Source organism: Mus musculus, chromosome 6, assembly GCF_000001635.26.
Source record: "Mus musculus strain C57BL/6J chromosome 6, GRCm38.p6 C57BL/6J".
NCBI lineage: Eukaryota > Metazoa > Chordata > Mammalia > Rodentia > Muridae > Mus > Mus musculus.
The window spans coordinates 6,732,384-6,747,858 of record NC_000072.6 but is presented as its reverse complement, the minus strand read 5'-3'; the positions used below and the strand labels follow the sequence as shown (position 1 = coordinate 6,747,858).

Genomic DNA, 15,475 nt, shown 5'->3' with positions numbered 1-15,475 from the left:
GAGAGAGTAGAGGATTAGAGGCCAGCCATGAGCACATGGAGAGAGAGGGGGAGGGGAATGAGGAGAGAGGAGGAAGAGGAGCAGGAGCAAGAGGAGATAAAAAGAGCAGGAGAGAAGGAGAGGAAAGCTTCCCTTTCTATCCCCACTACTATCCTAGATAAGGATATGCATTATAGGTGGCTTATAAACATCTGGATGAATGAAGAGAATTTTCCAAGTATCAACTCTATAAGAGTTAGAAGCATATGGTCAATTTAGTTATTTTGAGGCTGTCCATTTTGTGGAGAATATAGTTCCATTTCTTCCTAGATTGTAAAGTAGCCTTTAGAATATGTTATGTGAAGTTGAAATTAATCAAAGACATGAAAATTAAATCTCTTCTTGAATGTCCCCAGAATAAAAATTCAGACAAAAATTTTAAAAAGCAAAATCTGGTTGCATTTGCAAATCCAAAATATTTTTAAAATATCTTATGGAGGGTGCCAATTGTCTTGGAGCTCAGCCCAGGATTAAGGGGGACAACAGAACCTATTTTCTGAATTCAGAGGAGAAGTTGTTTGGACTGGACAGTGACCGTATCCTTTAAGAGTACACAGCAAAACATGCAGCATTTGAGAGGTGGCCAGCACTAAAATGCTCGACCCTTCACCCTCTTTATCCTCTTTCCCAAGGTAAGTATCTTGGCAATTAAGCAGTGTGAGCATGCTGGTTGGTTGGACTGGATTCTGTGTTATAATGAATAGTTCAATCCACTACAGACTCCAAGCTGACAATCCTTTTGTTGTAGTTTGCCATGGTGTTCTGTTTCACTTCTGTGTGTTTGTTTCTGATCTTACTTCTTAAAGGTTATGCAATGAAAGTTAGGGAAAAATAAAGACCCTTAAAATTTAAATCTCTTCTATGACTACTTTGTGTGCTCTTTGAGGACTCCCTGAAAGTACTTTGGCAAGCATGGGTATGAGCTGACAACTTCTAATTCACCAACACTAATTCATTCAGCTTTATAGTGGAGGTAGATTTACTTGGCTCTCACAGTATGAGAGTTGATGGTTTCTGCTTCTTAGAATTTCACCAGGCACTTCCATACTATCCTTGAACCTTGACAAGGAGATCCTTTCTTAATCATGGTTAAATGAAACCCAACAAGATTTGCCAGGAGCCGTTCTGTTTGGCATCCTCTTCTTACTGGTTGCCAGAGGATTCCATTTCTCTGCCCCAACCTCAACCACAAAATGAAAAAAGATAAATTTGCAGTGACAATTCAAATTACGTTATTTTCTCCTACAATCCTTACACCACCACTGTGGAGTAGATACTAGCATTAGGCCAAACCACATGCACTTGCCATGAAATAGGTAAAACAGACTTGATTCCACTTTTAGAGGTTTAAACTTTATTATTAATGTCTCCACTTGACCAAAGAGAATGCTTAAGTTTAGAAGTCAGATAACCTGTGGGGTTATGGAACTAAGTAGCAAAGGCAGACCTGCCACTAGGGAACTCAGTGTCCCTTTTTGTAATGTCTGATTGCTCTCTACCATGCCGAACCATCAGGTGAAGAACCTAATTAGGCCAAGAGAAAAATCAGCACACCTTTCATTTCCTCGCTCATTGACGCAGAAGAAAAAGAGATAGGTAGCGTTTCTTTGCTATTGTCACAATCGTGACTCATAAAAACAGATGCAGACTTGAGCAAGCATATGCATTTGAGTTTCCTCCCTATGAGCCTTAACTATTCTCAATAAACAACGTTTTATACGTCTTGAGTTGTAGATAGACCCAGACGGGCAATGGCTTTAGAACACATACTCTATTTATTCACCAAGGCTGTGACTGGCTAGGAAAGTTTCGCTCTGACTTTGGATTGTAGTCTATGTTTTAGCTGTCAGTTTGCAAGATTTGGGGGGCACAGACATCTTTGAAATCTCCCTCCCTGTTGATGCCTGTGTGTTCGCTAACCTTTAGGGTAGTAATGCCAGCCCAGAAGTGATATTGGTCCAACTTCAGACAAAAACAATGGAGGTCAAATGAAAACGGACCATAACAGCTCAAACAAAAATGTGAGCCTAATAATCCCCCTGATGGGAGTTGGAACTACTACAGTTCCTCATATTGCCTTTCTACTATTCTCTGTGGAGGGCTGTTTTTCATCTCTTTCTTTACCAGCCTGGCAGCTTGGGAGCTACTGTCAACCTCTCTGCCTATGCCCCAGGTCTACTAGAATAGAGACATTGATTTATGCATAAGAAATGAAATAGAATATAGAAGGTCATTCACGGGGAGCTAAGGAGCTGTTTAAACAGTGGTGCTCATGCAAATTAGTGTGATTGCTGGCCCAGGTCCTGAAAGCAATTATATTTAGCTGAAAAGCAACCAAACTACGGGAGAGGTGGAATTGAAATGAAGTGTGAAAGCATACATTTCACTCTGGTACCTATTGTTTTTTCATGTTATTATTGGGCGTGTCTACTAGTCACATGAAATTAATAATGCACGTAATAGGTTCGTAAACATTGGTTCATAAGAGAAAGGGTGGGTATATTAGTAAGTAGCATGGTTGGCAGAGGTGTGTATTCATCTTCATTGTATGAGTAGAAAATGTGAAATGACATTGGAATATAATTTCTTTTCTTATTACTTTTCTTTTCTAGTTATTCTGAATTGCCTCTCCCCTACCTTCAGGAAATAAAAGAGCAAGAGAAGGAGCAATGTATGGAAGTGTTCTCCAGGGCTAGGATCTTTATGAGTCTTTGCCTCTGTACTAGTTGCTAGAAGTTGTGTTTTTTTTGGATGCGCTCATAGATCAATTGTCTTGAAGTTGATGATTCTCTGCCTTTGGCTGTTTTGCCACACCTCTTTCAACAATGGACTACTTGGGCAATTGATCTGGTGAAGCTCAGGAATTTCTGGAGTTGGAGAGTGAAAAACAGGAAGTGGTGCAAGGCACCTTCAGCTAATCCCTCTGAAGGCTCGTCCTCCTTCTCCCATCAGTTCATTCCCTTGTCCCATTTCTTCTTGCTTCTGCAAGAGATGGCAATTGGAGCACATGAGACTTTTCTAGATCTCAGTAACCTGCTATAGTTAAAAATCTATGGTTAAAATGACTTTATTTTTACTTATATTATTCCTTGCACACACAGGATGAAACTGAGAAATAACACTGAGACAATTTCTATGTTGGATCAACCATGAAAGATAAAAACTCAAAGCAGACATAATGCTCCTACTGACATACAAGTATTTTTTATAAGGTGACTTCTTGAAACATATAGGAAAGTATGTATAACACCATACAGGAGAAATATAAAATGAAGAGTCATAAACCCACCTTCCTGTTAAGCAATAGAACATAGTTGCCTCCGAATCTTTTCTTTTCTTTTCTTTTCTTTTCTTTTCTTTTCTTTTCTTTTCTTTTCTTTTTTCTTTGCTGTGGATTCTTTCCAGTTCCATCAGCTCTTGCCTTTCAGAGGTAACCAAAACCCTGAATAGTATGTTATACATTTCTTTGCTTTCTTTTATGATTATATAATATGCATGTACAAATTTAATTCATTTCATAAGTCTATGATTTTCATGTAAGCACAATTATATCTATGTATGTGCTTCTATGATTTGCATTTTTGGAATTTTGTGTTTTTTAAACGTAATTCTCCTGTAATCAGTCTGTGCTGTTGTGTATGTCTAAGACTTTCTTATTCTTAAATGTCACATAATATTCTATTGTTTGATCTTAATAATTCTTCTGTTGACAGATACCTGGGCTGGTGCCAGTTGTTTCAGTAATGTAAACAACGATCCTCTAAACAGTCATGTGGTTTTTTTTTTTTAATTTCTGGAGCACACACATAAGAATTTTGCAAATGTATACTGGTAAGAATAGAAACACCATATATTAAGGATGTACCACTGAAGTGTGCTGGGTGATGTCAGATACTTTCTAAAATGCTGACATTACTCTACATTCCCAACTGCTTGTGAGATATGATATTGTCTACCAATATGCTTTCTAATGTTTATAAATCTCTTAAACATGAATTAGTATTTCATTATAATTTTCTCCAGTCATATGAGAATTACTTCTTTCATATTTTTTATGACTCATCCACATGTATTGTTTGGGGGAATTTTAATCACATATTTTGCTCATTGTCTTATTAGCTGGTTCATTTTATTCTATCTTCTATATCTTAAAATTTTATTCTTTGAGAATTTCATACATGAATATGCTGTATTTTGATTATATTTTTTCTTCTCATCTCTCCAATGTGTCTTCAAATGTCCTCCTCTCAAATTAATATCCTTTTCTAAAACATAGTTCACTGGGTTCATTTAGTGTATAATGTTCATTGACTACATTTGTGAAAAGTGCACAGTGTGTTAGAATAAAGCAATATAGCAGGTAGCTATGTCAAAGGAGACCACACAAGTCAGGGGCAGTTAGTATTTAGCCGTCCTAGTGTTTGAAAATATAATGAAGTATTCCCCTTTAAATTTGTTTAATGGGCTGTGTCCAGCTTTCATTATTGCAGTTTGATTTTATCTCCCATAGGTTCATACACCCGAGAAAATGTTAGCTTGTATATTAAATACATAAGGTAACTTATTTTGTTTTTGTAATTGTTTCATATTGTTTAAGGAAGGGTCTCATTATGTAGCTCTGGCTGGCCTGGAACTCACTATGTAGACTAGGCTTTCCTCAAACTGAAAGAGATCTGTTTACCTCTACCTTTGTTTATTAAGACTTTCTAAGGTGAGTAATGGTGGAACACACGTTTAATCCCAGCACTAAGAAGACAGAGGTATGGAAGTCTCTGTGAGGGGTCTTGAGTATCATGACATCAAGGGTTGTTCCCCAATAAAAAGACATAGACTAAAAGACTGGCTACACAAACAGGACCCAACATTCTGCTGCTTACAGGAAACCCATCTCAGGGAAAAAGACAGACACTAACTCAGAGTGAAAGGCTGGAAAACAATTTTCCAAGCAAATAGTCTGAAGAAACAAGCTGGAGTAGCCATTCTAATATTGAATAAATATGGACTTCCAACCCAAAGTTATCAAAAAAGACAAGGAGGGACACTTCACACTCATCAAAGGTAAAAACTTCCAAGAGGAACTCTCAATTCTGAATATCTATGCTCCAAATACAAGGGCAGCCACATTCATTAAAGAAACTTTAGTAAAGCTCAAAGCACACATTGCACCTCACACAATAATAGTGGGAGACTTCAACACACCACTTTCATCAATGGACAGATCATGGAAACAGAAACTAAACAGGGACAAGGTGAAACTAACAGAAGTTATGAAATAAATGGATTTAACAGATATCTACAGAACATTTTATCCTAAAACAAAAGGATATACCTTCTTCTCAGCAACTCATGGTACATTCTCCAAAATTGACCATATAATTGGTCACAAAACAGGCCTCAGCAGATACAAATATATTGAAATTGTCCAATACATCCTATCAGATCACCATGGATTAAGGCTGATCTTCAATAACAACATAAGTAATAAAAAGCCAACATTCACGTGGAAACTGAACGACACTCTTCTCAATGATACCTTGGTCAAGGAAGGAATAAAGAAATTAAAGACTTTTTAGAGTTTAATGAAAATGAAGCCACAACATACCCAAACTTATGGGACACAATGAAAGCATTTCTAAGAGGAAAACTCATAGCTCTGAGTGCCTCCAAAAAGAAACTAGAGAGAGCACACACTAGCAGCTTGACAACACACCTAAAAGCTCTAGAACAAAAGGAAGCAAATTCACCCAAGAGGAATAGACAGCAGGAAATAATCAAACTCAGGGGCAAAATCAACGAAGTGGAAAGAAGAAGAACTATTAAAGAATCAACCAAACCAGGAGCTGGTTCTTTGAGAAAAATCAACAAGATAGATAAACCCTTAGCCAGACTCACTAGAGGGCACAGGGACAGCATCCTAATTAACAAAATCAGAAATGAAAAGGGAGACAGAACAACAGATCCTGAAGAAATCCAAAACACTATCAGATCCTTCTACAAAAGGCTATACTCAACAAAACTGAAAACCCTGGATGAAATGGACAAATTTCTAGACAGATACCAGGTACCAAAGTTAAATCAGGATCAGGTTAATCGTATAAACAATCCTATATCCCCTAAAGAAATAGAAGCAGTCATTAATAGTCTCCCAACCAAAAAAAGCCCAGGGCCAGATGGGTTTGGTGCAGAGTTCTATCAGACCTTCAAAGAAGAGCTAATTCCAGTTCTTTACAAACTATTACACAAAACAGAAGCAGAATGTACTCTACCCAACTCATTCTATGAAACCACAATTACTCTGATACCTAAACAACAGAAAGATCCAACAAAGATAGAGAACTTCAGACCAATTTCCCTTATGAATATCGATGCAAAGATCCTCAATAAAATTATCGCTAACCGAATCCAAGAACACATCAAAACAATCATCCATCCTGACCGAGTAAGTTTCATTCCAGGAATGCAGGGATGGTTTAATATACAGAAATCCATCAACGTAATTCACTATATAAACAAACTCAAAGACAAAAACCACATGATCATCTCGTTAGATGCAGAGAAAGCATTTGACAAAATCCAACACCCATTCATGTTAAATGTCTTGGAAAGATCAGGAATTCAAGGCCCATACCTAAACATGATAAAAAACAATCTACAACAAACCAGTAGCCAAAATCAAAGTAAATGGTGAGAAGCTGGAAGCAACCCCACTAAAATCAGGGACTAGACAAGGCTGCCCACTTTCTCCCTACCTATTCAACATTGTACTTGAAGTCCTAGCCAGAGAAATTCAACAACAAAAGGAGATCAAAGGGATACAAATTGGAAAGGAAGATGTCAAAATATCACTTTTTGCAGATGATATGATAGTATATATAAGTGACCCTAAAAATTCCACTAGAGAACTCCTAAGCCTGATAAACAGATTCATTGAAGTAACTGGATATAAAATTAACTCAAACAAGTCAATGGCCTTTCTCTACACAAATGATAAACAGGCTGAGAAAGAAATTGGGGAAACAACACCCTTCTCAGTAGTCACAAATAATATAAAATATCTCAGCATGACTCTAACTAAGGAAGTGAAAGATCTGTATGATAAGATCTTCAAGTCTCTGAAGAAAGAAATTAAAGAAGACCTCCGAAAATAGAAAGATCTCCCATGCTCATGGATTGGCAGGATCAATATAGTCAAAATGGCTATCTTGCCAAAAGCAATCTACAAATTCAATGCAATCCCCATCAAAATTCCAACTAAATTCTTCAACGAATTAGAATGGGCAATCTGCAAATTCATCTGGAATAACAAAAAACCTAGGATAGCAAAAACTCTTCTCAAGGATAAAAGAACCTCTGGTGGAATCACCATGCCTGACTTAAAGCTGTACTACAGAGCAATTGTGATAAAAACTGCATGGTACTGGTATAGCGACAGACAAGTAGACCAATGGAATAGAATTGAAGACCCAGAAATGAACCCACACACCTATGGTCACTTGATCTTTGACAAGGGAGCTAAAACCATCCAGTGGGAAAAAGACAGCATTTTCAACAAATGGTGCTGGCACAACTGGTGGTTATCATGTAGAAGAATGCAAATTGATCCATTCCTATCTCCTTGTACTAAGGTCAAATCTAAGTGGATCAAGGAACTTCACATAAAAGCAGAGACAGTGAAATTTATAGAGGAGAAAGTGGGGAAAAGCCTTGAAGATATGGGCACAGGGGAAAAAATTCCTGAACAGAACAATGGCTTGTGCTGTAAGATCGAGAATCAACAAATGGGACCTTATAAAATTGCAAAGCTTCTTTAAGGCAAAAGACACTGTCAATAAGACAAAAAGGCCACCAACAGATTGGGAAAGGATCTTTACCTATCATAAATCAGATAGGGGTCTAATATCCAATATATATAAAGAACTCAAGAAGGTGGACTCCAGAAAAACAAATAACCCCATTAAAAATGGGGCTCAGAGTTAAACAAAGAATTCTCACCGGAGGAATACTAAATGGCTGAGAAGCACCTGAAAAAATGTTCACCATCCTTAATCATCAGGGAAATGCAAATCAAAACAACCCTGAGATTCCACCTCACACCAGTCAGAATGGCTAAGATCAAAAATTCAGGTGACAGCAGATGCTGGCGAGGATGTGGAGAAAGAGGAACACTCCTCCATTGTTGGTGGGACTGCAAGCTTGTACAACCACTCTGGAAATCATTCTGGCAGTTTCTCAGAAAATTGGACATAATACTACCGGAGGATCCCGCAATACCTCTCCTGGACATATATCCAGAAGATGTCCCAACCGGTAAGAAGGACACATGCTCCACTATGTTCATAGCAGCCTTATTTATAATAGCCAGAAGCTGGAAAGAACCCAGATGCCACTCAACAGAGGAATTGATACAGAATATGTGGTACATTTACACAATGGAGTACTACTCAGCTATTAAAAAGAATGTATTTATGAAATTCCTAGGCAAATGGATGGACCTGGAGGGCATCATCCTGAGTGAGGTAATCCAGTTACAAAAGAACTCACATGATATGCAGTCACTGATAAGTGGATATTAGTCCAGAAACTTAGAATACCCAAGATATTAGATACAATTTGTGAAACACATGAAACTCAAGAGTGAAGACCAAAGTGTGGACACTATGCCCCTCCTTAGAAGTGGGAACAAAACACCCATGGAAGGAGTTACGGAGACAATGTTTGGAGCTGAGAAGAAAGGACAGACCATCTAGAGACTGCCATATCCGGGGATCCATTCCATAATCAGCCTCCAAACGCTGACACCATTGCATACACTAGCAGGATTTTGCTGAAAGGACCCTGATGTAACTGTCTCTTGTGAGGCTATGCCAGGGCCTAGCAAACACAGAAGTGGATGCTCACAGTCAGCTATTGGATGGATCACAGGGCCCCCAATGGAGAAGGTAGGGAAAGTACCCAAGGAGCTGGGGAGATCTGCAACTCTATAGGTGGAACAACAATATGAACTAACCAGTACCCCCCGAGCTCATGTTTCTAGCTGCATATGTATCAGAAGATGGCCTAGTCAGCCATCAGTGGAAAGAGAGGTACTTTGGTTGTGCAAACTTTATATGCCTCAGTGCAGGGGAATGCCAGGGCCAAGAAATGGGAGTAGGTCCGTAGGGGATTGGGTGGGGGAGGGTATGGGGGACTTGAAATGTAAATGAAGAAAATACCCAATTTAAAAAAAGAAATAAAAATAAAAGACAAACACCTAGAAATAAAAAAAAAGAAACAAAAACAAACAAACTGTATGAAACAAAAAGGCTCTAAGAAAAATTAAATGTGTTATTTTTCAATTATTGATATACTATTTTTCTCTCAATTCACTATGGTGAGGAGAAACTATACCACTATAGTTGATCATGTCAAACAAACTTTCAATCCTGGAGTATACTCAAATTGTTTGTTTTGTATCATCTTTAAAAATTTCAAAACTTTTAAAAATTTTGTGTGGAGTATTTTGCTTGCATGTATGTATGTGTAACATGTATATGTCTGCTACCTGCTGCTTGTGTAAGCCAGAAGAGGATATTAGATCTCGAACTGGAGCTATTGAAGCCACCATGGGGACAGTAGAAATTGAACCCAGAACCTTCCCAAGACCATGAGTGTCAGTGTTTCTGACGAATGAGATGCTTCTCCAGTCCCATGTCACACCATCTTCTAAATTACATTGTTGTCCTTGGTTCACTAAGAACTTGTTGAAAACTTTTCACATCTTTGCTCATCAATAACACTGGTTACTATTTTCTAGGAACTGTCATTGCTCAGTAACAGGGTTATACTGATAGCAAAATCTGAGTGAGACATTTCCTCATTACTCTCTGAAAAATCTTGCATGAGGTTGGTTATCTCTTTCTTAGATATTCATAAACCTTCCGCTAGCCTATTTTTCTTTTGATGACTGACTCAACTTCTTTATTGATTGTAACAGTACTTCATAACTTTTCATGCTTTGATATAAGGACAAAAATCATATCTACTCTACAACATGTTGGAAAAATTGGAGGGATATGAATGTATATGTAATATTGTAAGCTTTCATTATAACTAAATTAATTAGAAGTAAAACAGAATAAAATCACTTTTTCTGAAACATGAAATTCTGTATTAATTTTGTGTTAATTTTATCTTATAATTTTAGAAATATAAACAAAATATTTTTAAATCATTTCATCAGATTTTAAAATCAAATCACTTTGATCTTTTCTATTGTATCTTTTCTAATCAAGACTTAAACATTATAATCTCTTATAATTATTGATCATTATCATCAATTATCTATGTTATTTAAAGGTAAAAACTTAATTTTATTACAATACTATGTAAAGAATCTAATCACTGCCCATTTTCTTCCCTCAGGAAATATAATATTAAAGATTTTGCTATTTTGTGGTGATACAAAGAAAATTCTAGTGGAACTTTAATTCGTGGGGTATGCAGGCATTACTGTAATAGTCACTTTGAAAAGATATGCAAATGTGCTCTTAAAAGGGCAGACCAGTTACAGACAGACAGACAGACATGCCCTGTGGAATGGTTTCATAAGTGTCTCTCCAAATACAGCCCCAGGACCTCAGGATTTGACTTTAGAAACAACTTCCTTGCCTACAGAGTTACAACTAAGTTAGGTTGCATTATAGTGGACTTTAATCTAAGCCCTGAATCCTGTTTTGTTTTTTTGTTTTTTGGGTTTTTTTTTTGTTTTGTTTTGTTTTTTGTTTTTTGTTTCTTGTTTTTTTAGGAGAGGATTCACAGTGACATGTAGACATAGGGCAGAGAGTGCACTGATGATGGAGATAGAAACTAGGGTGGTGGAAGTGAAGCCAAAGGAGCCCAAGGACTGCTGGAACCTTCCAGAAGCCTGGAGGAAGCAATGGAGGATGCTTCTCCGGAGGCTTTAATCAAAGCTTCACCCCCGATACCGTGAGCCCAGAATTCTCAGCCCTAGAATGGAAAGATAAAACTTGTTGTTTTAAGTCACACGGTTTGTGGTAATTTGCAATGTTACTAATGTTAACTAAAACACCTTCCAGCTGGGCAGTGGTGGCGCATGCCTTTGATCCCCAACACTTGGGAGGCAGAAGCAGGCAGATTTCTGAGTTCAAGACCAGCCTGGTCTACAGAGTGAGTTCCAGGACAGCCAGGGCTGTCTCAAAAAAAAAAAAAAAAATAGTCCAACACCTCTCGGGAGTGAGAACAGATAACCATGCGTTTCATAAGGCTTTCTGCCCGGGAGAATCCGCGTTGAAGAACTAAATGCTCTCATTTAGCTCCTCGGTGTCAGAATGAATGGGAACCAGAAATTAGATGTTTATAACCAAGAAAAGCAGAACTTCATCCAGCACTCCTCCCAGATCGTCAAGGTGCTGACTGAGAAGGAGCTGGGACACCCAGAGATAGGGGATGCTATTGCCTGGCTCAAGGAGGTCCTAGAGTACAATGACTTAGGAGGCAAGTACAACCGGGGTTTGACCGTAGTACAAGCCTTCCAGGAGCTGGTGGAGCGGAAGAAACAGGATGCTGAGAGTCTTCAGCGGGCCCTGACAGTGGGCTGGTGTGTAGAACTGCTCCAGGCTTTCTTCCTTGTGTCAGATGACATCATGGACTCTTCCCTTACTCGCCCGGGACAGATCTGCTGGTATCAGAAGCCAGGCATAGGCTTGGATGCCATCAACGACGCTCTGCTTCTGGAAGCCTCCATCTATCGTTTGCTGAAGTTCTACTGCAGGGAGCAGCCCTACTACCTGAACCTGCTGGAGCTCTTTCTGCAGAGTTCCTATCAGACTGAGATCGGGCATACTCTAGACCTCATGACAGCACCCCAGGCCCATGTGGATCTTGGTAGATACACTGAAAAGAGGTACAAATCGATTGTCAAGTACAAGACAGCTTTCTACTCTTTTCTACCTGCCTATCGCGGCCGCCATGTACATGGCAGGCATTGATGGGGAGAAGGAACACGCCAATGCCCTGAAGATACTGATGGAGATGGGCGAGTTCTTCCAGGTCCAGGACGACTACCTTGATCTCTTTGGAGACCCCAAGTGTGACGGGAAAGGTCGGCACTGACATCCAGGACAACAAATACAGCTGACTGGTGGTTCAGTGTCTGCTACTAGCCTCTCCTCAACAGTGCCGGGTCTTAGAGGAGAATTATGGGCAGAAGGACTCAGAAAAAGTGGCTCGGGTGAAAGCACTGTATGAGGCGCTGGATCTGCAGTCTGTTTTCTTCAAGTATGTGAAAGACAGTTACAACCGCCTCAAGAGTCTCATAGAGCAGTGCTCTGCGCCCCTGCCCCCCATCCATCCATCTTCATGGAACTTGCAAACAAGATCTACAAGCAGAGAAAGTGACCCCAGAATTGGAGAGGCTAGGAGGGAGGGGTCTCAATAAATTATTATTCAACAACAACAACAACAAAAAATAAGGCTTTCTGTTCAGGAGGCCCTCCTGTTTCCTCACCCACTACACCCCTCAACTGTGACAAATTAGCTTTTGTGTCACACTGCTATACTATAATGTCAGATGTTTGTACTATCTGCTAGCCTAGAGGTGGCTGATAAAGTCAATATCTAAGTGGCAGCTCTCTTGTTGGACTGTAATCTGAAATGAGATGACACCCTCGGTCTCTTCTGGACCATAGGGCTAGTATCCTTCTGTCACAACTTTCCTTGGAGATAGATCCAGGATAGGTTGCATCTAGTTGGAGGTGTTCACCCTGCCAAAGGTTCAGCTATCTCAGGCCCAACTGATCACTTCTCTCGAAGACAGACCCTGGTGCTGTTTGGTATGCACAGCTTTTGGCTCAGCCAAGCTTGCTGCTATGTGCACCTGTGTGCAAACTGCCCCCACCCTGTGCTCTCTTAACTGTCGATTTTTGCTCCCTCATTCAAACTTTGCCTTTCTTACTTTTTCCATAAATTTGAAAATTTAAAGATTATTTTATGCAGATTATCTCTTTGTTTGCATCAGAGGTTTTTACGGAAACACCTTAGGAAAGTGGAACGAGGCTGGCTTTGGCTTTTCTGTTGACTAGGTCTCTGTGTGTTCCTGTGTCTTGATGTCATGTTATGATCTGCTACTGAGAACTGCTCAGGGAGGTCACTGGAAGCTTATACCCCCAGACTTAGCTGAACTTACAATGACCATGCTGTTTTCAGTTGGGACACATGGTGGCCAAGTATGATGATATAATCTTTAAAGTTTAAGCTAGCATTAGGTTTACTTGAGTTCAAAACTCTGCATGCCATGACTAGAGCGACATGAACAAGTCGTGTACGCTCTTCACTTTCAAAATCTTCATTTGTAAAAGAATATTGCCTGATATCACTGACTTATGGTGAGACTTAGATAAAGTGATACAGATCAGGGATTTGGCCCATCTCCATGTGCTTGATAAATGTTAGATATTTCTGTCATTGTTACTGCTGTTGCTGTTAACTAGTATTGGCTAAACAAATAAGTAGGGAGAGGAGGTAGGGTACTCTTTGTGAATGGATTTCAGACCTGCTCCCCTGGCACTATAAATTCAGTAACAAAAACATGACTGGGGAAGTCAATGTCCTAGGGAGGAACTTACTATTGTTCAATTGCCATGGCATCAAATGGCCTTCTAATTAACTGTGTTTATACAGACAAATTCTACGGTCAGAATTAGTCATTAAACATCATGTTGCAGTGAACATCAGATACATGGCTTTTCAAGTGATGACGGCGTGCTGAGTCTTAAACAGGATATGGATCCCACCTCTTCTAAGGTTGTGGGGATGTCATGGAAGAGAAGGCAGAAAGGATTTACAGTTCAGGATATAAGGAGAATACAGTCTTCTGGGTAGGGCATAGCCATTGCAATAATGGACTCATAGTAAACATGGTTATCTCTATTGGGCCAACACAAGATTGGTCCTGTTAATGATCAATCATAAATGGGGGAGAAACTTATGGGGTCCTACCTCTCCCTGATAAACTGCTGGCTTCTGATGGATACTGGAGGAGCCATTGACTTCTGTTGTGTATTCACTGCTAAGCCCAGCAGGCTGAAATAGAAAGTTCCAAAGCCATGGCCACTTGTTACATTAAATTCAATATGTAACAAGACAATAAGAAGCTATGGATGTGAGAAATGAAAGAGGGGATGAATTACAAGGGTGGGAGGAAGATAAAAACTGGTACAGGATGAGAGTAGCCAGAATGCATTTTATGCCTGAGTGATATTATAAAGGATGATGCTCTACTTTGCACGTTCCTTCCTCTTGGGCTTTCATGGCTTCTCAATAATACCTAATTTCCGGTACTATCCTTCCCACAATGTGTAGCATCTGAATATTGACTATTCTCCTACATTGTTGTCCCACACTGGTTAAAATACTATACATGCCTCGTTAGATGTTTGTTATAATCTGAAGTCAATGAAAGTCGAGGTGATATTACAGAACGGCTCCCTTGACTGAATGTAGCATGATGTGTTTCCATTGGGCTGCAAGGGCCTCTACTAAAGGAGTGTTCAACTTGACAGGGAGAGATCTGAAACAAAACTCTTGCTTTGTTAATTTTTAGGCAAGGATATTTTTAGTGTCATGAAGACATAATCCATAGAAGATAAACAAAAATGAGTAAGGATACAAGAGGGTGAATAGATATTATTGCTAAACCCACTTTACATAAGAGGAAACACATGGGCATACTTCTTATAGGTTTTACGGATATTTGATAGGAAGATTTGTACCAGCTTTCTAAATATAAGTCCTTGACTCTTCTACAAAAAGGTACAAAGAATAAATTAGTGAGTAAGGCGTGCCTGGGAGCCTGAACCCAGCATGCAGCACAATAGGAAGAAAAGGAATAAAAGCAGCAATTGCAGCATCAACCTTGAACAATAGAAAATGGGCTTCAGGAGATTCAGGGGCTGTTTAAAAAGTCATTTATTAATATGTTCTCAGCAAATAATATTTTACTATGGCAGGAAACTCTATTCCAAGAATGGTACAAAAAAGTCAAGTGTGACCAAATGAGATCATGAGCCTCCCAGGGACTGGAAGAATGTAGATGTCCCTTGCAAGGGGGTGCTAGTGGTTAACTAAGAGTCACCTCTTTTTGAAAACACACACATACAGTCACAGTAGAGAGAGAAACCTATTGTAACTTTCTGGCTGCCCATGTTCATTCTTTGTTCATTTTTAAACTCAATAGCCACCTACGCTGGTAGGCCCATGTCCTAGAAACTGTTGTGAATACCAAGGCTATAGAATTGGCTTACAAATAGCAGATCACATATAAACCAGAGATCTGGTAATTTCATTTGTAGTTTGCAATGGACATCATTCTGTGAATTAATTTCTTTAATTACAAGTCCCTTTCTCCCTCCATTGCTATCTTTCTTGCTTTCCAACTTTT

The 15,475-nt window shown here is 39.2% G+C and overlaps 1 long non-coding RNA gene and 1 pseudogene across 1 annotated transcript; both read left to right on the top strand.

Annotated features, from left to right (window-relative positions):
* The first annotated feature begins 51 nt into the window (after positions 1-51).
* Positions 52-10,181, top strand: Gm52890. The gene is made up of 2 exons (XR_003956403.1): positions 52-671; positions 2,652-10,181. It is a non-coding gene; the product is annotated as a predicted gene, 52890 (long non-coding RNA).
* Gm5873 (predicted gene 5873) lies at positions 11,310-12,490 on the top strand (annotated as a pseudogene).